Source organism: Phyllobates terribilis, unplaced genomic scaffold (genome assembly GCF_046119375.1).
Source record: "Phyllobates terribilis strain yellow unplaced genomic scaffold, ASM4611937v1 Scaffold_263__1_contigs__length_2631358, whole genome shotgun sequence".
Classification (NCBI taxonomy): Eukaryota; Metazoa; Chordata; class Amphibia; order Anura; family Dendrobatidae; genus Phyllobates; species Phyllobates terribilis.
Window position 1 is genome coordinate 2,073,374 of NW_027363023.1, and position 27,351 is coordinate 2,100,724.

The window sequence follows — 27,351 nt, forward strand, 5'->3', positions numbered from 1 at the left end:
CCTTTAGTAAACATAAATATCCATTGGGGTTTTAGGTGTTAAAAAAATGATCATATGAAAGATTTTGTGATCTGCGGTTACATGATTGTAATAACAACATTAAAGCCCCATTCAGATGTACAGGTTTTATCCATGAGAAACTGAGCAGAACGATATATAGGTTTGTGGGAGAAGATTCAGTATAAATTGTAATTTATTCATTAGATTTGAGAGTCCTCAGTGGTTGATACCTTTAATGGCTAACTGAAAAGATGGTAACAAATTGCAAGCTTTCCAGACTACTCGGGCTTCTTCATCAGGCAGACCTGAGACCTGAGTAGTCTGGAAAGTCTGCAATTTGTTACCTTTTAATGGCTAACGGAAAAGATGGTATCAACCACTGAGGACTCTCAAATCTAAATACTCTTCTATCTACTGGCTAATACGGTACAAAGATAGATGTTTTTCCTGTATCAATTTATTCAGTGGAATCCTGCTGTTTGTACAGATGAGTCCAGTGGGCGGTCCTACTAGTGATTGACAGCTATCTTTGCCTGCATGGTCATACAGGGAACTGTCAATCACTTAGTAGGACCGCCCACTGGACTAGTGTACATACGGCAGGACTTTTCACTGCATAAAATACCAGTTTTGCTGACTCTCTTCCCACAGATATGTCTATCAGTCTGATCAACTTCTCTGCTCTACAACACCCCCTACAGATCTTATACCATTTCAGCATGACAGGTTCCTTTAATCACCTGCAGATGACATAAGTAGCCATGTTCTGTGTGGCTTACGGAGGGGCTTGATTGCTTGTCAGCTTCAAACAGGTTTCATTTCTTCTGATTCGTTGTAGCCGAGTTCTAAACTGTATTAAGAAATTCATTTCTCTGTTTATTTCTATTAGATGTCGGGGAAGCTTGGAACAAATGTGGAAAGTGTTCTTCAAGAAGTTGTCAGGAGGCTTCCACCGTGAGTACGGACTAATGCGGCTCTATCCATCTTCTCTTTATTAAAGGGAACCTGTCACCTTGGAAAATGCTATGTACCTGCAGGTATAGGGTTAATCTGCAGATAAATATTGTTACAATGCTGCCCGGCCGCCTTATTGATAGTGTAGGTACCGGGAGAAAATTAACTTCTTTCCTCCCTGCAGCCGCCGGCCTTCACTCATCGTTGTGCACGGAGCGGCTACAGTCTTGGATCACAGCACGGCTCGCTATATCAGGGGCGACGGCTGTAAACCCGGCCCGGATTTTGATTGACAGCTTGCTCTGCACAGATGCGCTGCAGAACCACTTAGAATCTGAGTGAAGGAGTAGTATGTTCACAGATAGAGAATATGGCTCATCCACGTGCAGATCTGCTCCACGTCCGATTACATATTTGTGGGAGAAACCCTAGTGGCAGCCTCATATTTCTGACATGGATCCTCTAGCACTATTTGTGAACCTGCGGCTCCCAGCATAACTTGATGAGAGACCGTCAGTCTGCTGGGACCTGTAGTTTCACTACAGCAGGAGTGTCACAAGCTGCAGACCTCTGCTCACTCCAGCACTGAGGCGTCGTAGCAGCATCACCCTGTGTGGAGGTGACGTGTGTAAAGGCAATAAAATCGTGTCTGCTCACTCTGGCAAGTGCTATGAAGTCAATGAGGTTGGCATACTGACCCCAGAGGAAGTGCCAGCCGAAAAACTAAGTTTTTTTTTTTAATAATTTTATTAGCCTTTCCCTCTGTCTTCACCAATCAGCCCTCTGTATTGATGATCAGATCAAAGATCTAGACAGGGATTGTCTCACGCTGCATCTCCTTCCTGATTGTATCACTGAGAAGACAGAAGCTGCCCCATCCCATTCTCCAAGAAATGCAGAACCCAATGCATCTGCTGTCCGTGATCCGCTTATTGTCAGAGGACATCATTAGGGACTGCATTTTCTCATTGCTTAAGAAATTGTTGGGGGATCCTGCTAATTGCTGAATAATAAAACTGCAGCACCACTCCATTTAAGGCAGTGTTTCCCAAACTCCAGTCCTCATGGCCCCCAACAGGTCAGGTTTTCAGGATTTCCTCAGTATTACACATGTGATGAAAGTATCATCAAGGAATCCGGAATTCTCTCACCTGTGCAATACTATGGAAATCCTGAAGACATGACCTGTGGGGGGCCGTGAGGACTGGAGTTTGGGAAACACTGATTTTAAAGGGACTGTCAGCACTAGTGTTGAGCGATACCTTCCGATATCAGGAAATATCGTATTGGATTGGATCGGACCGATACTCAAAAAGTATCGGATATCGCCGATTCCGATACCGGAAACCAATGCAAGTCAATGGGACACTAATATCGGAATGAAAATAAACCCTTTCTTTCCTTGTAGGTTAATTCTACATGAAGTAAAACAACTAAGAATAATGTAGAATGTATTATGCGAAAAGCCGGCAATTCATCAGCGCATACACCGGTACCCGACAATTTACAACAGAAAGAATAGAGCATCACACATAGATTAGATAGATAGAAACATGTCAGTCACATATATAATAAGTACAGTGACAGTGTTGGTTACTGTACTTGTCATTTAGTGTAAAGGATTTATTTAAAAAAATAATAGTGTTTTCGTGCACCGTCTCTTTAAGAAAGCCGGCCGGCAATTCAGCATCTGTACCCGACAATTTATAACAGACAGAATAGAGCTTCACACATAGATTAGATAGATAGAAACATGTCAGTCACATATATAAGAAGTACAGTGATAGTGTTGGTTACTGTACTTGTCATTTAGTGTTAAAATAAAGGATTTATTTTAAAAAAAATTGGCGTGGGGTTCCCCTTAATTTTAGTCTCTAGCGGAGGTTAAGCAGACGGCTGGGGCTGATGTTTGAAGCCTGGGAAGGGGGTAATACCCACGGAGCTTCCCAGGCTACTAATATCAGCCCCCAGCTGAATACATAGCCTTTACTAGCTATTAAAATGGGGGACCCCCCCCAAAAAAATGACGTTGGGTCCCCCCTAATTTAATAGCTAGCAAGGGCTAGGCAGACAGCTGGGGGCTGATATTAATAGCCCAGGAAGGGAGCCATGAATATTGGCCCCCTCCCAGGCTAGAAACACCAGCCGTCAGCCGCCCCAGAAATGGCGCATCCATAGGATGCGCCAACTCTGGCACTTAGCCTCGCTCTTCCCACTGCCCTGTAGCGGTGGCAGTGGGGTAATAGGGTTGGGGTTGATGTCAGCTTATAATGCCAGCTGACATCAAGCCCAGGTTAGTAATGGAGAGGCGTCTATAAGACACCCCCATTACTAACCCCATAGTCAAAGTTAAAAAAAATAACACAAACACCCAGAATAAAGTCCTTTAATTGAAATAAACACACAATTCTTTATTGTTCTAAATTAAACCATACTTACCATCACGCCCATTCCAGCTGAAGCCAACGATCCCCTGCAATAAAAGAAAAATAATAAAGCAACCTCATCCTTACCTTTCCATGGTTCCCACGATGGCTCCAGCTCTGCTACATCGAGATGACAGGCTGGACCGGCAGAACGCTGCCATCCAGCCTGTCATCCCGCGGACACTGAGAAGCGCAGGCATGCTTGCGCTCCTCAGTGTCTCTCTGTGACGGCATCCAGATGAGCCGACAATGAACTCGGCTCACCTCATGCACGTCACTGACAGCGTGGGAAAATTCTCACGCTGAAGCGCTGAGTGCAGGAGAATTCTCCCACGCTGTCAGTGACGTGCATGAGGTGAGGTCATGTCCAATGAACTCAGCTCACCTCATGCACGTCACTGACAGCGTGGGAGAATTCTCACGCTGAAGCGCTGAGTGCAGGAGAATTTTCCCACGCTGTCAGTGACGTGCATGAGGTGAGCCGAGTTCATTGGACATGACCTCGGCTCATCTGGATGCCGTCACAGAGAGACACTGAGGAGCGCAAGCAAGCCTGCGCTTCTCAGTGTCTGCGGGATGACAGGCTGGATGGCAGCGTTCTGCTGCGGACCAGCCTGTCATCTCGATGTAGCAGAGCTGAAGCTGTCGTGGGATCCATGGGAAGGTAAGGATGAGGTTGGTTTATTATTTTTCTTTTATTGCAGGAGATCGTTGGCTTCAGCTGGAATGGGCGTGATGGTAAGCATAGTTTAATTTAGAACAATAAAGAATTGTGTCTTTATTTCAATTAAAGGACTTTATTCTGGGTGTTGTGTTTTTTTTAAATACTTTACTAGAAATTCATGGTGGTCATGTCTAATATTGGCGTGACCCCATGAATTTCGGGCTTAGGGCCAGCTGATAATGCCAAGCTGGCCTTAACCCCTTTATTACCCAGTGAGCCACCGCACCAGGGCCCTGGATGAGTTGGGTACAGCGCCAGAAGATGGCGCTTCTATGAACGCGCCATTTTCCGGGGCGGCTGCGGACTGCAATTTGCAGCGGGTGGGGCCCAGAAAGCTTGGGTCTCCCTGCGCTGCAGATTCCAGCCCCCAGCTGCCTAGTTGTACCTGGCTGGACACAAAAATAGGGCGAAGCTCCACGTCAATTTTTTTTTAATTATTTCATTTAATAATTTTTTAAAAAAAGGGCTTCCCTATATTGTTGTGTCCGGCCAGGTACAAATAGGCAGCTGGTGGTTGGGGGCAGCCCTTTCCTGCCTGCTGTACCTGGCTGGACACAAATATAGGGCGAAGCCCCACATCAATTTTTTTTTAATTATTTCATGAATTTCCTGAAATAATTAAAAAAAAATTGACGTGGGGCTTCCCACTATATTTGTGTCCAGCCAGGTACTGCAGGCAGGAACGGGCTGCCCCCAACCACCAGCTGCCTATTTGTACCTGGCCGGACACAACAATATAGGGAAGCCCTTTTTTTCTTTATTATTTCATGAATTTCATGAAATAATTTAAAAAAAAAATACGTGGGGCTTCTCCCTATTTGTGTGTCCAGCCAGGTACAACTAGGCAGCTGGGGGATGGAATCTGCAGCGCAGGGAGACCCAAGCTTTCTGGGCCCCACCCGCTACAAATTGCAGTCCGCAGCCGCCCCGGAAAATGGCGCGTTCATAGAAGCTGGATGCTGTACCTGGCTGGCATACAAAAATATGGCAAAGCCCACGTCAAAATTTTTGGGAAAAATTAATTAAAAAATAAATAATAATTTAGGGACTGCATCTTTATTAACTCCTCAAATGTCATTTAGTGTTAAAATAAAGGATTTATTTAAAAAAAAAATTGGCGTGGGATCCCCCATAATTTTAGTCTCTAGCGGAGGTTAAGCAGACGGCTGGGGCAGATGTTTGAAGCCTGGGAAGGGGGTAATACCCACGGAGCTTCCCAGACTACTAATATCAGCCCCCAGCTGAATACTTAGCCTTTACTAGCTATTAAAATGGGGGACCCCCCCCCCAAAAAAATGACGTGGGGTCCCCCCTATTTTAATAGCTAGCAAAGGCTAGGCAGACAGCTGGGGGCTGATATTAATAGCCCAGGAAGGGTGCCATGAATATTGGCCCCCTCCCAGGCTAGAAACACCAGCCGTCAGCCGCCCCAGAAATGGCGCATCCATAGGATGCGCCAACTCTGGCACTTAGCCTCGCTCTTCCACGCTGCCCTGGTGCGGTGGCAGGGGGTAATAGGGTTGGGGTTCATGTCAGCGCCAGCTGCCATGAAGCCCAGGTTAGTAATGATGGGCGTCTATAAGACCCCCCCATTACTAACCTACAAAGTGTTAAAAAGAAAAAACACACTACACCCAGAAAAAAATAATTTATTTGAAATAAAACACACCATTTTATTTAATTCTTAGTTTACTAAAAAAAAAATAGTTACCTGTCCACGTTCCTGCGCTGATCTCCCATGCACAGCTGTCACATCTGGAGATGGTGACAGCTGTGCATGGCTGCTGTAAGCTCACGCTGCCGGGAACACGTCCGCTCCCGGCAGCGGGAGCCACTGACTGAGGTCACCGGAGTGCATTCAGTCAGCGCAGCTCCGGAGACCTCCTTTACGGCAGTGCTGTACCATGGGAATTTCTCACGATACAGCAGGGCCGTAAAGGAGCTAACCGGAGCAGCGCTGCCTGAACTCCGGCGAAAGCGCTTATGCAATGACGGGGCTGCTTTACGGCCCCATCATTCTAGCGGCGGCAGCGGTTCAGAGCGGTCACATTCTATGTGGCTGCTCTAAACTGGAGATCATCATGGGACACTCGTGGACTACTACGGAGGGGTAAGGATAAGGTTGTGGTTTATTATTTTATATTTTATTACAGGAGATCGATGGCTTCGGGGAATTAGGTGTCTAGGTGAGTATAGGTGTAGTTTTTTATTTTTTACTTTATTTTAGGTGGCGATCGGCGGAGACAGGTAATGTATGAACTAATTTATTGTAGGTAACCACTGGCCACCAATGACATGTATTTAAAATTTATTGGGGACCATGGGGCAGTTTAAATAGCAGGATCAGGCTGATGGGAACTACTGCTCCCATCGAGCTGATCCTGCTGGGACGAGTGGACGGGGGACAGACATAGGCCGATGGGAGTAGTAGTGTCACATCGGCCTATGTCTGCCTGCACGCACACACCCGCAGACATCGCACAGACACCACACACACCCGCAGACATCGCACAGACACCGCACACACCCGCAGACATCGCACAGACACCGCACACACCCGCAGACATCGCACAGACACCGCGCACACCCGCACACACTCGCAGACATCGCACAGACACCGCGCACACCCCTGCAGACATCGCACAGACACCCGCACACACCAATCATGACGGGTCTGATGGTCTGCGAGGTGTGGCTGACCTGAGCGGCTGTGGGAAAGTTCATGTGAGTTCATGCAGTCAAGCATGAACTCACATGAACCCTCTGAGGGCACCGCGGCGACTTCAAATGAACAGCTGATCGGCATCACCTGATACCTCAGCTGTTCATTTGAAATAACCGGCGGGAAAGCGCAGCACAGAACGGGAAAGCCGGCGGTGAAGTCTTTTCACTGCCGGCTTTCCCGCCCGGGTCCTTCGCTCCCCGCTCCTTGGTGCTTTGCTCCCCGCCCGGTCCTAACTTACGATCAGGATGGGAGGTGGCGAGGGGAGCGGAGGATCGGGGTGGGAGGCTGCGGGGAAGCAGTATGGGGCTGTGTGATTGTTTAAAAGCCAGCGGCTTTTTACCGCGCGCCGGCTTTTAAACAATCAGGAGAATTCTCTCACGCTGGGATGGCATTCTGATGACAGGCTGGATCGCAGCTGAGCGCTGCCATCCAGCTTGTCATCCTTCAGAGACACTGCAGAGAGCAGGCATTATGGGAACTTCCGATTCCGGTATTCGATATTGTAAAACTATCGGAATTAAGTATCGGAATTCCGATACCGCGAATATCGGCCGATACCCGATATTTCAGTATCGGAATGCTCAACACTAGTCAGCACAGAATGACTGTTGAAACTAAGTACAAGTGTAGCACCCCGAGGGTTCGGCTGCTACAGGGGTATTGCACCTCAAACCAGAGGTGTGATATTCCACTCCCGGGTAAGGATGGAGTGTGGACCAGGACTCAGTAAACTGCATGCACCACACACACCCCATTTCCGAGGAACAGACCAACGGTGCTCCCACTAGACAGAGTGCAGGCACGACAGCTTCTGTTCCTGGCTGGAGTGGGGAGGGGGAAGCACACCCAGTGATGTAGGAGCAGATAGGGGTGGGTCTCTGGGCATAGGTAGGAGCCCATTGGTTGCTAGTCACCTGGGCTCACACATAGAGGGAGGTATATAAGGTGGGCACCATCTTAGATCAGTGTTCAGTTCAGGCAGGAGGAGAAGAGGAGAGGAGCTCAGCCAGAGAGGGCTGACAGGGAGCTGTGGCTCAGTCTGGGCCCAGCTCCAGAGGCAAGCCTGGAATGGAGGCCAGAAGCAACAGAGAGAGAGAGGAGGAGGAACAGAAAGGAAAGTAAGAAAGGAACTGGAACAGAGGAGAAAGGAAGCAAAGAACAGAGAGAAAGGTCCAGAGACACGAAGGCAGAAGGAACCCCATATGCCCAGAGGAGATACTGGGTGAAGGGTTGGCAGAATAGGGTACCGGAACCCAAATTGGTGGAGGCGACTAATCCTCAGCCAAAACCGGAGGTTGTCACCACATCTTGGTGCGACCCCTCACTACATCCACCAGAAAGGCATACCGCATAGGGTCAGGGAAACCGGAGAGAGGTTTCGCCAACAGAAGGCCCGAGGAAGCTGGACAAAGGTGGGTCACTGGTGGGGACGGCCAGTAGAAAGGAAGAGAGGGGAGCTCTGAACCACGCTCTGGAATTGCCTGGGAGTTGACAGAGTCCCTCACCTGGTGGACGCAGCACGGCTTGGGCAGTCATCGCCTGCAGCATTGACCTGAATAACAACCGTGAGTAAAGCTTTGGAAACTGCAATTACAAGTCTCTGTGTTTCATCGCTGCACCAGCACCATTAGTACTGGGACGCTCACACCATTACTCCCATCATTATCCACACTAGCTGCCCTGAGGCAATACTCCTCCCGTGGGGAGTCATCCCATACTCAGCTGCACAAACAACATCAGCCTCAGCGGTCTGCAGCGCAGCGGCGGTCCCCACTGACTGCAATCCACGGGTGGCGTAGTCGGACATTTGTTACAACATTAAGACTGCCACTGGTTTGACCACCCTGGGCACGGACCGGGTCACCGCCACACGGAGACTACAACCCCCAGCGATCCGGCTCCGGGTATTCCCCCTGCACAGCAGCAGCGCACAGGCCCAGGGGGCGCGTCACAAGCACTCCGTGGATCACGGCGTGGGCCGATCCTTTATATACACCTTCCCACCTGCTTGTTTTACCTCTGTCTCCTTCCTTCTCTGGTTCTATGAAGCCAGAGCTGTCAATCAAAGAAGAGGAGGGTGTGGATAGAGGGCAAACAAGCAGGTGGGAAGGTGTATATAAATGATTGGCCCCGTCATGAAGCACTGAGAGTTGCGACTTAGTTTGAACAGTCATTCTGTGCTGACAGTCCCTTTAGGTGGACGAGATCCAGATGCAGCTCATTTCACCGCGTAAGGCTGTGTGCCCGCTATGCGCCCACTATGCGTTTTTTAAGCGTTTCCGCAGCGGCAATTGCGCCGCAGGAACGCTTAAACGCTTGGTAGAAGGCCTGCAATGTTCCCCAATGATAATCCGCATGTGCTGTGTACATGCTGCGGAAATTTCCACTGCGGATTATCATTGCGGAAAAATCCGCAGCACTACCAATTATTTTGCGTAAGCGCAGCGTTTTTGCCGCCATTGACTTGCATTGAATCGCTTAATATCCGCATGACTACATGTACACATGCGGATATTAAGCGATTCAATGTGCGGATGGTACCCGGGTCTGGAGAAGAGGAGACTCTCCTCCAGACCCGGGTACCATAGTTCCTGTTAAAAAACAAAGAATTTAAAATAAAAAATAAACCTTATACTCACCTTCTGATGGCCGCCGGTCTCCTTAGTGATGCGTCCTGGCTCCCTGGCGGCTCGCGATGGTCTAAAAGGACCTTTCATGACGTCATTTAGTCATGTGACGGGTCGCATCGGATAAGGAGACCGGGGGCCATTGGAAGGTGAGTATAATGTTTTTTATTTTTTACCTTTTTTATTCTTTTTTTTTAACTAACTTGGTCACACTATATAAAATCCATGCCGGTTGCACGGATTTATATAGTGTGACCAAGTTGTCAAGCACTTTTCCAAGTGATGCTAAAATCGTTTGGAAAGCGCTTGACAACCCGCATGCGAAATCGCATGTGCAAAACGCGTGACAAACGCTTGTCCCTGGCTGAAAAAAACGCATGTAAAATCCGCATGCCAGGGAGATACAGAAACATTCAGGAAAAAACCGGAGCATTTCTGCATCGTGGGCACATAGCCTTAGAGTGCCGCTGTGCCGGCAAAGACAACATCCCCCTCTTTCTGAGAATCAGTGGGGCTTGAAGGGGTACGGCCCCCCATCAGTTATAAAGCCATGTCATGTCATCAATCATATGAGTGTTATGTGGCAATGGCATTGTCTTGACAGCCAAGGATCCTACTGAAGGCCTCCATGTCTTCCATGATTGTACAACTATGAAGCTCATCCCATAACTGGGATTAATATGAGATTGGTCATATTACTCTACACTGTAGCGGTAAAGCGATTGGATGTTTTCGGTGACCTGAGCCTGCAAAGTTAAATTCTCCCGTTACATCATTTTTGGCTTCACCACATCTGTTCGTGTTAAAACTAAAAAAAATATCTTCTAGAAATCCTATCGAGTGGATGATGGAATGAAAAAGAAAAAAAAAGATGAAGCGGCTGAATCTCTGGAGTTTATTTTGTTCACTTTGCCTCACCAAGAAAAGTAATAAAAAGATCAGAAAACATTTATAAAAACTACAGCTCTAACTGCAAAAAAAGCCCAGATACAACGAATCTACTGGAAAAAAAGCCCAGATACAACGAATCTACTGGGAAAAAAGCCCAGATACAACGAATCTACTGGAAAAAAAAGCCCAGATACAACGAATCTACTGGGAAAAAAAGCCCAGATACAACGAATCTACTGGAAAAAAAAGCCCAGATACAACGAATCTACTGGGAAAAAAGCCCAGATACAACGAATCTACTGGAAAAAAAGCCCAGATACAACGAATCTACTGGGAAAAAAGCCCAGATACAACGAATCTACTGGAAAAAAAGCCCAGATACAACGAATCTACTGGAAAAAAAGCCCAGATACAACGAATCTACTGAAAAAAAAGCCCAGATACAACGAATCTACTGGAAAAAAAGCCCAGATACAACGAATCTACTGAAAAAAAAGCCCAGATACAACGAATCTACTGGAAAAAAAGCCCAGATACAACGAATCTACTGGAAAAAAGCCCAGATACAACGAATCTACTGGAAAAAAAGCCCAGATACAACGAATCTACTGGGAAAAAGCCCAGATACAACGAATCTACTGGAAAAAAAGCCCAGATACAACGAATCTACTGAAAAAAAAGCCCAGATACAACGAATCTACTGGGAAAAAAGCCCAGATACAACGAATCTACTGGGAAAAAAGCCCAGATACAACGAATCTACTGGAAAAAAAAGCCCAGATACAACGAATCTACTGGAAAAAAAGCCCAGATACAACGAATCTACTGGAAAAAAGCCCAGATACAACGAATCTACTGGAAAAAAAGCCCAGATACAACGAATCTACTGGAAAAAAGCCCAGATACAACGAATCTACTGGGAAAAAAGCCCAGATACAACGAATCTACTGGGAAAAAAGCCCAGATACAACGAATCTACTGGAAAAAAAGCCCAGATACAACGAATCTACTGGGAAAAAAGCCCAGATACAACGAATCTACTGGAAAAAAAGCCCAGATACAACGAATCTACTGGGAAAAATGCCCAGATACAACGAATCTACTGGAAAAAAAGCCCAGATACAACGAATCTACTGGGAAAAAAAAGCCCAGATACAACGAATCTACTGGAAAAAAAGCCCAGATACAACGAATCTACTGGGAAAAAAGCCCAGATACAACGAATCTACTGGGAAAAAAGCCCAGATACAACGAATCTACTGGGAAAAAAGCCCAGATACAACGAATCTACTGGGAAAAAAGCCCAGATACAACGAATCTACGGGAAAAAAGCCCAGATACAACGAATCTACTGGAAAAAAGCCCAGATACAACGAATCTACTGGAAAAAAAGTTTTATAGCTTTTAGAAGGCAAGGATAAAAAACAAATTGTAAAAGTGAAGATTATCCCACATGCACTTTGTCACCCAAGGATCTGCATAAACTGCAGCCGGCCCATCTCAGCACCACTTCTTTTGTTTGTGCTTTTTCCTTATTGCTTTCTGTGTCTTTTTAAAAGGGTTTTTCCATCATTTTTCTTAAAGTAATTTTTTCCGATATCCAAAGCATTTAAAATTGTGTACGACCCTGTGCAGGATATAATAGAGCGACATTTTAGCACACTAGGAATATTCTTATAGTGCCACTAGATGGCGCTCTAATCCTGCGTCCAGTAGTGATGCTCCTGTCGGTGCTGCTTTCTATGAATATACATGGATGTTTGGTGCCCAGGAGACTGCAGAGCTGAAAGGGGATTCTGTTATTAAAGCAAATAAAATGCCAATATTGTGTTATGGAAAGTTCTGCAAATTAAAATACAATTTTGTGTTTTTATTGCCATTCAATACAAATCTGTTGTGGCCGTATGATGGTTCTCAGCTTGTTACAGTGCGATTAGCAGATCTCTCTGATGTGGTATTTAGGCTCTGGGAAGTTATAACATATATGTTGATAGATCCAAAATAGTTTTACATCCAAAATTCAGTGCTGACTAATGTCACAGCATTTCTGACTTAAATGAATGTAACTAGATGAAATACTATTTTTGCTGCATGCAGCCACCACCAGGGGGAGCTGTTGACTTGTGATTATGTACAGCTAGTATTGGACCCAACCGCAGCAGTAGAAGTCTGTCTCCAGTGAGCTCCCTCTAGTGCCAGCTGTATATAGCTGTAGTGAACTCATGCAGTGCTGGGTCTCAGAGCCGTTGCTACCTTCTTTTATGGTAGATTTGTACCTGATATTCAATGTGGAATTTGATGAATCTGCACTAATTGTGAATATATATTACTCTCATTGCTTCTAAGATATGCTGGGCAAATAGGTTATCTAATGGCTGGGATGAAGGACGCACAGGAAGCACAAATAGGAGACACTCTGCATTTACTGAAGCAGCCAGTGGCTCTGCCCGGCTTTAAGCCTGCGAAACCCATGGTGTTTGCAGGTGAGTTGAACCCTAATACAAATTAAATGGTCCCTGTACTTGATCTCATTCGATAGATAATGTGCAAAATCCCTTTATTTAAATTCAATTAAGTTGGAGTTACTTTTCAGGGGTTAGATAATCTAAAAGTGTCGGCCAGTAGGGTCTCCCTTCTGTCTAAGTGTAATTTGTCTCTAGCAGCAGAAACCCCCCTATATGGATTACCGGAAGTGGGGCTTGGCCTTCGTCTCTCTGCTCCTGCCTGTCAAACTGTATATGCAGGCTTAACAGAGATTCAGTCTTTCAGTTAATTGCAGACATTTCATTAAGCAATGGCGGAAGCAATACGTGCTGAGTAATGAGAGAAGGGATGTCCCAGGACCTATAGTACTGACAGAATGCTGATAACGAGGAATCGTCCACTCCAAAAGAGTGGATGGCAAGTTACAGAGCATGTGTATTGGTACTGTTCCAGGACATACTGTTTTATCTACAGTCCATTTAGAATCAAAACTCTGTTCTACATAATATTGTACATGGAACAGGGTATTATACCAATGTAACTGCAACACGCATCGAAGTCAAAATCTCAGCTGAATTACACCTATAGCCCCCTCAGACTATGCAAAACACCAATTGAGCTTTAACAACTTCAGCTCAAGTGCTCAAAAACTGTGTAACGGGGTCAGAAAGCTATTGTACAGTATACAGTATATATTTTATTAGCGTAATATTAAAACCTGTATTACAAGAGCACTTAGTTCAAGATTCAGCCTCCAGATGGCGTGACATCAGAGATTAGACACATCTGCAAGAGCGTCCTCAACAATGAATATATAGTCAATCACAGGGACTAGACGTGTAATGGATCAGTACAACAGTATAACGAGTGTTGTGTAGAGATCAGCGAACCCGAACTGTAAAGTTTGGGGTTCATACCGGACACCTAGTGTCCAATGCTGAACTCCGAACACTGACAAGTCCGTTTTAAGAGTGAGAGACCTCCTAGCCGTTACTACAACCATTTTACAGCATCAAAGTTTGTGTCTGCATTGACTTCTATGGGGTTTGGGTTCAAGTTCTGGTACCCGAACCAAACTTTGGACTAAAGTTTGGTCGAAACCGAACATCCACGGGGTTCGCTCATCCCTAGTGTAGTGTAAATTCTACATATTTTGCGCCTGAGTACCAGTAATGAGGAGATCCTTACCCATTATGTGCCTGCCACTCTCCTAAACACGCGTTTCACTTTTTTAGCTTCTTCAGAGGGACACAGTATACCAAACACTGCCCCCCGGGCACCAGATGTACCCCACTGTATCAATTCCTTTAAGGCTAAAGTTACAGCTATAGAATAGATTGACCTTGACAATTCAAGTGCTTTCTTGTGGGAAGTATGTGCACCTCCCGATCATTTCAGTGGAGAGCGACCATTCCCAGCCACCTCTATTGAGAATCCATGACCGGCACAGGCGCTGTACCCTCGCCTGTCACACTTTAGTAATCCTACTAATTCCTTGTAACAGCCAGGAACGCCTCCACGATTGGATTAGGAGCGGTGATCACAGAGTAGATAAATGCCAGAGAACCTTTATTCTGCAGCCGCATTTTTCGTCCCATTAGACTCGGCCTATTTTACCGAAGCCGAGATAATTGAGGAGAGATGTAAGGAAGGAACCTCACGATCCTCCAGGACTAGTCAGCTCAGAGCCGTGACGTGTGGACAAGGTTTTTCTACATTGTCAGGAATTTAGGGAGCGCTGCAGCAAGGGGGTTGGTAATGACACGCCACCGTGATACATAATGCATGGACTGTCTCCTCTCATTTGTTCTTTGAAGCTTGTTTTTCTCGTGAGTGATGCTCGGCGCATGAGAAAAGCCCAAACAATTAACATCAAAAGGGTTTTCTGCGATTTGTAAAATCCTGCGCCCCGCTGATCCCCCGCTGCGGCTCCCCATAGGTGGATTATAATGAGGGCAATCCGGGCTACCGCCCGGGGCCTCCGGTCTCTATGGCCGGATTGCCCTCATTATATGTGCAGCCCCGCGGCACATACCGGCAGACAGTGGCGGGGGGGGGGGCCCCGGACCACTCCCCCAGCAGCGGTGCAGAACCGCTGCTTCTTCTTCGGCCGGGCCAGCACTGCAGCAGTTAACTTCCCTGTGCTGGCCCGGCCGCGTCACTGCTAGGAGACACGGCCCTGTGCGCGGCCGTGTCTCCTAGCTGTGACGTCACGCAGTGCGCGCCCGGCCTGCACTGCTACTTACCACCGGAGAGGAGCAGGAGCCAGGAGGACTGGAGCCGAGCCGGGGGATGGTGAGTGTGTCTGTCTGTGTGTGTGTGAGTGTGAGTCTGTCTGTGTGTATGTATGTGTGTGCAGGCAGATATCATTGTGTGATGTCGGTTTATATGTATTTTTGTGTTTCAAATGTGTTTATGCGTGTATGTATATGTCTGTATATGTTTGTGTGTGTGCGTGACTGCGTGCGGCCTCCTGCTGAGTATAGATGGCGCCGTGTGGCCTCCTGCTGTCTCTGGGGGGGGGCGCCGTGCTGCCTCATGCTGTGTATGGATGGCTCCGTGCGGCCTCCCGCTGTGTATAGATGGCACCGTGCGGCCTCCTGCTGTCTCTGGGAGGGGGCGCCGTGTGGCCTCCCGCTGTGTATAGATGGCTCCGTGCGGCCTCCTGCTGTGTATAGGTGGCGCCGTGCGGCCTCCCGCTGTGTATAGATGGCACCATGCGGCCTCCCGCTGTGTATAGATGGCTCCATGCTGCCTCACGCTGTGTATAGATGGCTCCGTGCTGTGTATAGATGGCTCCGTGCGGCCTCCCGCTGTGTATAGATGGCACCGTGTGGCCTCCCGCTGTGTATAGATGGCACCGTGCGGCCTCCCGCTGTGTATAGATGGCACCGTGCGGCCTCCTGCTGTGTATAGATAGCTACGTGCGGCCTCCCGCTGTGTATAGATGGCTACGTGCGGCCTCCCGCTGTGTATAGATGGCTACGTGCGGCCTCCCGCTGTGTATAGATGGCTACATGCGGCCTCCCGCTGTGTATAGATGGCACTGTGCAGCTCCCTGCTGTGTATAGATGGCTACGTGTGGCCTCCCGCTGTGTATAGATGGCTACATGCAGCCTCCTGCCGTGTATAGATGGCTACGTGTGGCCTCCCGCCGTGTATAGATAGCTACGTGCGGCCTCCCGCTGTGTATAGATGGCTACGTGCGGCCTCCCGCTGTGTATAGATGGCGCAGTGCGGCCTCCCGCTGTGTATAGATGGCGCAGTGCGGCCTCCTGCTGTGTATAGATGGTTACGTGTGGCCTCCCGCTGTGTATAGATGGCTACGTGCGGCCTCCTGCCGTGTATAGATGGCTACGTGTGGCCTCCCGCCGTGTATAGATAGCTACGTGCGGCCTCCCGCTGTGTATAGATGGCTACGTGCGGCCTCCCGCTGTGTATAGATGGCGCAGTGCGGCCTCCCGCTGTGTATAGATGGCGCAGTGCGGCCTCCTGCTGTGTATAGATGGTTACGTGTGCTCAGTATTGAGTCATAAAATTACCTGCCAGGGACATGCGGATGTGAAGCGTTCTTCACATGCATTTCCGCATGCGGGTTGACAAGCGCTTTCCAAGCGATTTTAGCATCACTTGGAAAGTACTTGACAACTTGGTCACACTATATAAATCCATGCAACCGGCATGGATTTATATAGTGTGACCGTAAAAGAATGGTAAAAAATAAATCTATAATTACCTTCTGATGGCCTGCCGACGTCAGCGGTCGCGTGACCTGTCACATGACTAAATGACGTCACGGCAGGTCCTTTTCAGACCATCGTGAGCTGCCGGCAAGCCAGGACGCATCGGATAAAGACACCGGGGGCCATCAGAAGGTAAGTATAATATTTTATATTTTATTTTATTCTTTTTTTACAGGTTCTATGGTACCCTGGTCCGGATGAGAGTCTCCTTTTCTCCAAACCCGGGTACCATCCGCACATTGAAACGCATGGAATCTGCATGTACAGATGCAGTGATGCGGATTCCATGTGTTCTAATGCAAGTCAATGGCGGCGAAAGCGCCACGCTTCCGCAAAATAATTGTTATTGCTGCGGATTTTTCCTCAATGATAATCCGCAGCGGAAATTTCCGTAGCATGTGCACAGCACATGCGGTTTATCATTGGGGAACATGGCAGACCTTCTACCAAGCGTTTTTTAAGCGTTTCTGCAGCGGAATTGCCGCTGCGGAAAAGCTTAAAAAACGCGTAGTGGGCACACAGCATAAAAAAAATTATTATAATTAATATTGTGCCAAATTAATTTCACGTGAACCATCACATGATCTATCACAGGGGATCATGTGACATGTCATACATACAGGTATATGTGCATGTGTGTGTGTGGGGGGGGGGGGGCGCGCCTTCTAAACTGCCCGGGGCACTTGCTACTCTTAATCCACCCCTGCGGCTCCCCCACACCCACCACCATGCGGCCATACAATAATATAGTATTCGGACTATAAGACGCACCCCCCACTTTCCTCCAAAATTTTGGAGGAAAAAAGTGCATCTTATAGTCCGAAAAATACTGTAATTATTAAGAATAGGAGATTTTTTATTTTTTTTTTAAATGTAGGTACGATTCAATTATTGCCAAGATCTCACCCCATGGATGGATCCTTTGTATTTGCAATTGGTAACAATAGGAATTCCAGAGAATGGAGGACTTAACTACAACTCCCAGTATGTCCTTAGCAATGGTAAGGAGATACTGGGAGTTGTTACCAGTCATCATCAGACTGTGGACCGTATAGGAACCAATGTACTGATTAGATGCAAGCAGTGGAACTATTAAACGTTTAAAAAGTAACTTACATTTTGGGATATATATTACATGATTTAGGTCCAATAATTTTGAGCAGATTAGTGCGAATCTGAGACCCTGATCACTCAGAAGATCTCTTAGAAGTGAAGAGGTGAGGAGACATGACTGACTTTCTGCTGCATTTGCTCCGCTCAGTGTACTCTCCTATCTACTGAGCTGCGCTCTTCTAGGAGGTCTTTTAAGCAAAGGAGCAAAGGATTGGGGTCCCCACAAATCTGCTCAGAATTAATGACCCTAAACCACATTAAAAACGTCCCAAAAGTTGATTTACTCTTTAAGGTTAATTTACTTACACACACACACACATACACACACACTGTATACGGCGTACGCACCACACACACTGTATACTCCGTACGCACTACACACACTGTATACTCCGTACGCACCACACACACTGTATACTCCGTACGCACCACACACACTGTATACTCCGTACGCACCACACACACTGTATACTCCGTACGCACTACACACACTGTATACTCCGTACGCACCACACACACTGTATACGGCGTACGCACCACACATACACACTGTATACTCCGTACGCACCACACACACACTGTATACTCCGTACGCACCACACATACACTGTATATGGCGTACGCACCACACACACTGTATACGGCGTACGCACCACACACACACACTGTATACTCCATACGCAACACACACACACTGAATACGGCGTACGCACCACATACACTGTATACTCCGTACGCACCACACACACTGTATACGGCGTACGATCCACACATACACACTGTATACTCCGTACGCACCACACACACACTGTATACTCCGTACGCACCACACATACACTGTATATGGCGTACGCACCACACACACTGTATACGGCGTACGCACCACACACACACACTGTATACTCCATACGCAACACACACACACTGAATACGGCGTACGCACCACATACACTGTATACGCCGTACGCACCCCCCACACACACGCTGTATACGCCGTACGCACCACACACACACACTGAATACGGCGTACGCACCACCACACACACACACACACACACACACTCTGTATGCGCCGTTAGCACCACACACACGGTATACGCCGTACGCAGCCTCTTGCGTGGTAACACCAGCGGAACACTGTCGCAAACACGCCGCCGCCGGGATCAGCCGAATGATTCACTGACTGCCGCCATCTTTGTACAGGAGGAGCGCATGCGCAGTTTTAATGTGACCGCCGCTATCTGCCTGCACAAAGATGGCGGCAGTCTGATTTACTGCGCGGGGAGACAGCTCAAACGAGAGAACACATGAGGGAAGAAGACAGCACAGGGGTGGGGAGAGCAAATGGGGTACACAGGTCAAAGAAGAGATCACATAAGAGGAGAAGACAGCAGATGGGGGAGAGAGAAAGTGCACAGGGGGAGAGAGACAGAGCACAGGGGGGAGACAGCTCAAACGGGACAGCACATGAAGGGAGAACACAGCACAGGAAGGAGAGAGACCGCAGACAAGGGGGAGAGCACATGGGGTAGACAGGTCAAAGAAGAGATCACATAAGAGGAGAAGACAGCAGATGGGGGAGAGAGAAAGCACACAGAGGGGAAAGAGACAGAGCACAGGGGGGAGACAGCTCAAACGGGACAGCACATGAGGGGAGAACACAGCACAGGAAGGAGAGAGACAGCAGACAAGGGGGAGAGCACATGGGGTACACAGGTCAAAGAAGAGAGCACATGAGAGGAGAAGACAGCAGATGGGGGAGAGAGAAAGCGCACAGGGGGAGAGAGACAGAGCACAGGGGGGAGACAGCTCAAACGGGACAGCACATGAGGGGAGAACACAGCACATGAAGGAGAGAGACAGCAGACAAGGGGGAGAGCACATGGGGTAGACAGGTCAAAGAAGAGATCACATAAGAGGAGAAGACAGCAGATGGGGGAGAGAGAAAGTGCACAGAGGGAGAGAGACAGAGCACAGGGGGGAGACAGCTCAAACGGGACAGCACATGAGGGGAGAACACAGCACAGGAAGGAGAGAGACAGCAGACAAGGGGGAGAGCACATGGGGTACACAGGTCAAAGAAGAGAGCACATGAGAGGAGAAGACAGCAGATGGGGGAGAGAGAAAGCGCACAGGGGGAGAGAGACAGAGCACAGGGGGGAGACAGCTCAAACGGGACAGCACATGAGGGGAGAACACAGCACATGAAGGAGAGAGACAGCAGACAAGGGGGAGAGCACATGGGGTAGACAGGTCAAAGAAGAGATCACATAAGAGGAGAAGACAGCAGATGGGGGAGAGAGAAAGTGCACAGAGGGAGAGAGACAGAGCACAGGGGGGAGACAGCTCAAACGGGACAGCACATGAGGGGAGAACACAGCACAGGAAGGAGAGAGACAGCAGACAAGGGGGAGAGCACATGGGGTAGACAGGTCAAAGAAGAGATCACATGAGAGGAGAAGACAGCAGATGGGGGAGAGAGAAAGCGCACAGAGGGGAAAGAGACAGAGCACAGGGGGGAGACAGCTCAAACGGGACAGCACATGAGGGGAGAACACAGCACAGGAAGGAGAGAGACAGCAGACAAGGGGGAGAGCACATGGGGTACACAGGTCAAAGAAGAGATCACAGACGGGAGAAGTCAGCACATGGGGGAAAGAGAGAGTGGATAGGTGGGTGAGCACATGGGGGGGAGAGATTCTCAGCGCTGCAAAGCCTGCCCCCATCGTGACATTACTGCCCTCCCGATGCGATAGCATCGGGCCTCCATCTAGTATATACAGTACAGACCAAAAGTTTGGACACACCTTCTCATTTAAAGATTTTTCTGTATTTTCATGACTATGAAAATTGTACATTCACACTGAAGGCATCAAAACTATGAATTAACACATGTGGAATTATATACTTAACAAAAAAGTGTGAAACAACTGAAAATATGTCTTATATTCTAGGTTCTTCAAAGTAGCCACCTTTTGCTTTGATGACTGCTTTGCACACTCCTGGCATTCTCTTGATGAGCTTCAAGAGGTAGTCACCGGAAATGGTCTTCCAACAATCTTGAAGCAGTTCCCAGGGATGCTTAGCACTTGTTGGCCCTTTTGCCTTCACTCTGCGGTCCAGCTCACCCCAAACCATCTCGATTGGGTTCAGGTCTGGTGACTGTGGAGGCCAGGTCATCTGGCGTAGCACCCCATCACTCTCCTTCTTAGTCAAATAGCCCTTACACAGCCTGGAGGTGTGTTTGAGGTCATTGTCCTGTTGGAAAATAAATGATGGTCCAACTAAACGCAAACCGGATGGAATAGCATGCCGCTGCAAGATGCCATGGTAGCCATGCTGGTTCAGTATACCTTCAATTTTGCATAAATCCCCAACAGTGTCACCAGCAAAGCACCTCCACACCATCACACCTCCTCCTCCATGCTTCACGGTGGGAACCAGGCATGTAGAGTCCATCCGTTCACCTTTTCTGCGTCGCAGAAAGACACGGTGGTTGGAACCAAAGATCTCAAATTTGGACTCATCAGACCAAAGCACAGATTTCCACTGGTCTAATGTCCATTCCTTGTGTTCTTTAGCCCAAACAAGTCTCTTCTGCTTGTTGCCTGTCCTTAGCAGTGGTTTTCTAGCAGCTATTTTACCATGAAGGCCTGCTGCACAAAGTTTCCTCTTAACAGTTGTTGAAGAGATGTGTCTGCTGCTAGAACTCTGTGTGGCATTGACCTGGTCTCTAATCTGATCTGCTGTTAACCTGCGATTTCTGAGGCTGGTGACTCAGATAAACTTATCCTCAGAAGCAGAGATGACTCTTGGTCTTCCTTTCCTGGGGCGGTCCTCATGTGAGCCAGTTTCTTTGTAGCGCTTGATGGTTTTTGCAACTGCACTTGGGGATACATTCAAAGTTTTCCCAATTTTTCAGACTGACTGACCTTCATTTCTTAATGTAATGATGGCCACTCGTTTTTCTTTACTTAGCTGCTTTTTTCTTGCCATAATACAAATTCTAACAGTCTATTCAGTAGGACTATCAGCTGTGTATCCACCAGGCTTCTGCACAACACAACTGATGGTCCCAACTCCATTTATAAGGCAAGAAATCCCACTTATTAAACCTGACAGGGCACACCTGTGTAGTGAAAACCATTTCCGGTGACTACCTCTTGAAGCTCATCAAGAGAAGGCCAAGAGTGTGCAAAGCAGTCATCAAAGCAAAAGGTGGCTACTTTGAAGAACCTAGAATATAAGACATATTTTCAGTTGTTTCACACTTTTTTGTTAAGTATATAATTCCACATGTGTTAATTCATAGTTTTGATGCCTTCAGTGTGAATGTACAATTTTCATAGTCATGAAAATACAGAAAAATCTTTAAATGAGAAGGTGTGTCCAAACTTTTGGTCTGTACTGTATATATATTACATATTCTACAAGCAGGGCTTGTGGATTGTCCATTATTATAATATACAACATATAAAGTGCAGTGCAGGAGGGGAAGGCGAAGGACATGACTAATTCCCCCCAAATATTAATGATAGTGTGTAAAATAATCACAGGCTGCAATTACCCACAAAGTTTTTTAGTTTGTTTTTTTAAACAATTAAAATCAACTTTTTCTTGTGGTTGTAAATGTGAAATAACAGTGACAGCCATGATGACATCACAATGCACATGACATCATAGACATGACAGTTGGAGTAGAATGTATGAAGCTCTGCACCAGAGCCATCTTGTGTCACTAGGATCTGACAGCTGGAAGGGGACGAGTCCAGGTAGGGAGCACATTACTTTTAAGCTTTGGTATACTTATAGCGTATCCCCCGGATTTATCATGGATCGCCAGAAACACTCTGTAATAAGACATTTTCAGGACCACCCCTTACCTAAATGAGGAGTCACTGATGATCTGTTGATATTAACAAGTATGGCAGCTAAACCCCCAGCAATGAGCTGCTATATTGCTGGGGAAGCAGCGTTTTCCATGCCCCCTATAGCAGGAGGATGACAATGTGATGATACATATTTGTTGGGGGTCTTCCAGCTCTTTGCACTGGCTCCCCACTATGGAAGACTACAATGGCGCTCGCCCCCTATGTCACCCCTATGCTCTAGTAAGGCATGTAGATAGGGGGGGCTCAAGTTGGGACATCTTTATGGGGCTCCATTTTTGGATCGTTTTGCCATTGACGTGGTAGAATTACAGCACTTTGTAACAGAAATTTAGTAGCGTATGCCATCATTCTCTGTTGTCAGCTCTTTTGTTCCTGTTGAATTCGGGGGGGGACATTGGAGTTGTAGTTTGGGTGGTCAGGAATGGCAGGATGGGGTCCTGGGTGGTATTTTAGTACATAGAGCAGTAGGTAATATAGATAAAATAAAAGGCTCCTTTTAAATGTGCGTCATAGAATTATAAAATGAGGTCGGGGTTTTGTCTTTTTATTGAATTAATTTGTTGTTGATGTTGTAAACTGGATCCATAAAAAGCAGTGAGAGTTTTAATGACATCACAGGGCGCGTGACGTCATCGACATCCCATGACATCACAGATGAAATAGAATGTCCACATTTCTAAACCTGAATCATTTTATGTCTTTAACCCCGGACAGCTTGAAGGAGACTGGTCCAGGTAAGCGTCTCTTCACACAATCTTGGGGTCCTGTTTACCCATCATGTAGCTGGGGGTGTTTGTGGTGAAGTTCAGCACTGCACCATTTTGCCCCCCAAAAAATCAGAGCCAACACATCTGTGTCATGTGCTTATTGCTGTGATTGTCAAGGTGATGCCTTTAGGGATCGCTGACACTGCTGAGTAGCCGGCATATAACTCGGATGAGTATAGCACTCACTCCAATGTTATACTATGGGGCAGTGCCAACTAGTGTTTATTTTCTCATGCCAAGTCGGCATGAGAAAAAAATTGCTGCATGCTGCAATTGGCAGAGTATATCAGACGACGCGCCCATACAAGTCTATGGATACGTGAAAAACATCGGACTGCACTCAGATGTCATCCGAGTACAGTCCAATATACACCGGCTGACTCACACAATTGAGAAGATGGAGAAATTAAATGCTCCATCTTCTCCACACCTGTGATCCGAATCTCGCATGCGAGAGAATTGGATCACAAACACAATATTATTGATATTTTCCATTGAAGTAAGGCCCCCATAAGGCGAAGGTCTGGACAGTAAGAAACCCTTCCAGTGTCAATGACCACCTAATGGTTCAAAAATATCTACCCCACTTTTTGCTATAAAGTGTAGATTGAGCATCCCAGAATGCCAAAGGGGATCCAGAAACCAGAATATTTAATACCTTATTTCAATCAAACTTCACCAATCTTTTTTTTTTGGTTTGTCCCATAGGGCGGAACGTTAAGTCGTCTGAAGAAACGCAGTGAGAAGGCATTCGTCTTGACTAGCGGAGAGGTTACTCCTTTGCTACAGGAGTCTGACAGGTAAGTGGACATTTTATCTCATCCATCAATTCCTCCCCTTGTAGATTTATTGCAGAATTGCCATTTTAATCACCCAAAAAGCGCATTGACCGGATATTTAACCAACTCACCACTTAGTTCAATCTAGCAATTTTAGGACTTCAATCCTGAAATACTTATTGGGTATAATGGCTTCACTGACTTAATTTCTAATATGTCCATTTTCCAACTTCAACCAAGAGGATATGCTGGTCTTGGAATATTTTCACTAGAACCGGTATAACTATGTCCATCATGCTCCTCCAGTTAGGAGGATAGACTGGGATATTGATGGTTTATCAGCCCCACACTGGCGAATCCAGATCCAACTTCCATTAGGAGGGCAGACTGCTATACGGTGGGGAAAATAAGTATTTAATACACTGCCGATTTTGCAAGTTTTCCCACCTACAATGAATGTAGAGGTCTGTAATTTTTATCGTAGGTCACTTCACCTGTGAGAGACCGAGTTTAAAAATAAAATCCAGAAAAATCACATTGTATGATTAACATTACATAATTCATTTGCATTTTATTGCATGAAATAAGTATTTGATACAATAGAAAAATAGAACTTAATATTTGGTACAGAAACCTTTGTTTGCAATTACAGAGGTCAGATATTTCCTGTAGTTCTTGACCAGGTTTGCACATAATAAAGCAGAGATTTTGGCCCTCTCCTCCATACGGATCTTCTCCAGATCTTTCAGGTTTCGGGGCTGTCTCTGGGCAATATTGAGTTTCAGCTCCCTTCAAAGATTTTCTACTGGGTTCAGGTCTGGAGACTGGCTAGACCACTACAGGACCTTGAAATGCTTCTTATGGAGCCACGCCTTAGGTTGCCCTGGCTGTGTGTTTCGGATCATTGTCATGCTGGAAGACCCAACCACAACCCATCTTCAATGTGCTTACTGAGGGAAGGAAGATACATGACCCCATCCATCCTCCCTTCAATACATTGCAGTCCTGTCCCATTTGCAAAAAAAAGCACCTCCGAAGTATGAGGTTTCCCCCGCAATGCTTCATGGTTGGGAGAGTGTTCTTGGGGTTGTACTCATCCTTCTTCTTTCTCCAAACAAGGTGAGTGGAGTGGACACCAAAAAGTTCTATTTTGATCTCATCTGACCACATGACCTTCTCCCATGCCTCCTCTGGATCATCCAGATGGTTATTGGCAGCTTCAAACAGGCCTGGATATGTGCTGGGGTGAGCACTGGACCTTGTGTGCCCTGCAGGATTTTAATCCATGATAGCGTAGTGTGTAACTAATGGTAATGTTTGAGACTGTGGTGCCAGCTCTATTTAGGTCATTGACCAGGTCCTCCCATGTAGTTCTGGGCTGATTCCTGACGTTTCTCAGAATCATCCTTACCCCACGAGGCGAGATCTTGCATGGAGCCCCAGACCGAGGAAGACTTAGTCATCTTGTGTTTCTTCCATTTTCTAATAATTGCGCCAACAGTTGTTGGCGTCTCGTGAAGCTGCTTGCTTATTGTCCTGTAGCCCATCCCAGCCTTGTGTCTTTTATACAGGTAATAAGTTCAAACAAGTGCAATTAATACAGGTAATGAGTGCAGAGTAGGAGGGCTTCTTAAAGAAAAGCTAACAAGTATGTGAGAGCCAGAATTCTTGCTGGTTGGTAGGTGATCAAATACTTATTTCATGCAATAAAATGCAATTTAATTATTTAAAAATCATATAATGTGATTTTCTGATTTTTAGATTTTGTCTCTCACAGATGAAGTGACCTACGATAAAAATGACAGACCTCTACACTCTTTGTAGGTAGGAAAACTTGCAAAATCGGCAGTGTATCAAATACTTATTTTCTCCACTGTAGTGCTGTCCAACATGACACCATCAAGCTCATCTTACCACTCCATACCAGGAGGGTAGATTGGGGCATTAACAGTTTAATCACTTTGTGTCCACAAGGCCATCTCTTCCAACTAGGAGCCTTAACTGGACTTACAGTGGTTTTATTCAGCTTATTGCAGCCATGTCCAGCTTGCACCTCCAACAAGGAGAGTAAACTGAAATGTAGATGTTTATCAGCTTAAATGCTGAGCAGTCCATCCTATGACACCGGACCAGGAGGAGCAGCTGGACTTACGCTGGTTTTGCTCAGCTCAGCCATACCCAACTTACAAATCCAACTTAAAGGATAACCTGGAAACTAAATGGTTAACCAACTTAAACGCCAACCAGTCCAATTTATGACTCCAGACCCCGAATATTAATTGAACTTACAATGATTTCATGTGTCTTATGACCAGTGGCGTAACTAGAGTCTGAATATATATATCCCGAATATGTCCCCCATTCTGCCGCTGTTCTTTATTGTATAAAAAAAAAACTAAGCCATTATACTCACCAGGGGTGTACATTCAAGTCATGGGGCTCCAGAGCTTAAGTATAACGCACTTCCCATAGTCCTTCATATAGTATAATGCATCCCATAGTCCTCCATATAGTATAATGCATCCCATTCTCCTCTATATAATATACTGTACAGCCCATAGTCGTCCATAAAGTATAATGCACAGCTCCTAGTCATACATGTAGTATAATGCACCCCATAGTTTTCAATAAAGTATAAAGCACCTCCACAGGCATACATAGTAGTATAATGCACCACATCATAATATATAGCAGTATAATTCACCCCCATAGTCATATATGGTAATATATTGTACCTCCATAGTCATATAAAGTAGTGTAATGCACCCCATAGTCATATATAGTAGTATAATGCACCTCCATAGTCATATATAGCAGTATAATGCACCCCCATCGTCATATATAGCAGTATAATGCACCCCATCGTCATATATAGCAGTATAATGCAAGCCATAGTCCTATATAGCAGTATAATGCACCCCCAGTCATATATAGTAGTATAATGCACCCCATAGACATGTACAGTAGTATAATGCATCCTCATAGTCATATATAGTAGTATAATACACTTCATAGTCATCCATAGAAGTATAATGCACCCCCATCGTCACATAAAGCAGTATAATGCACTCCATAGTCATATAAGGCAGTATAATGTACCCCATATAGTTTATATAGTAGTATAATGCACCCCATAGTCATATGTAGCAGTATATTGCACCTCCTGGTCATATATAGTTGTATAATGTACCCCCATAGTCATATATAATAGTATACTGCACCCCCA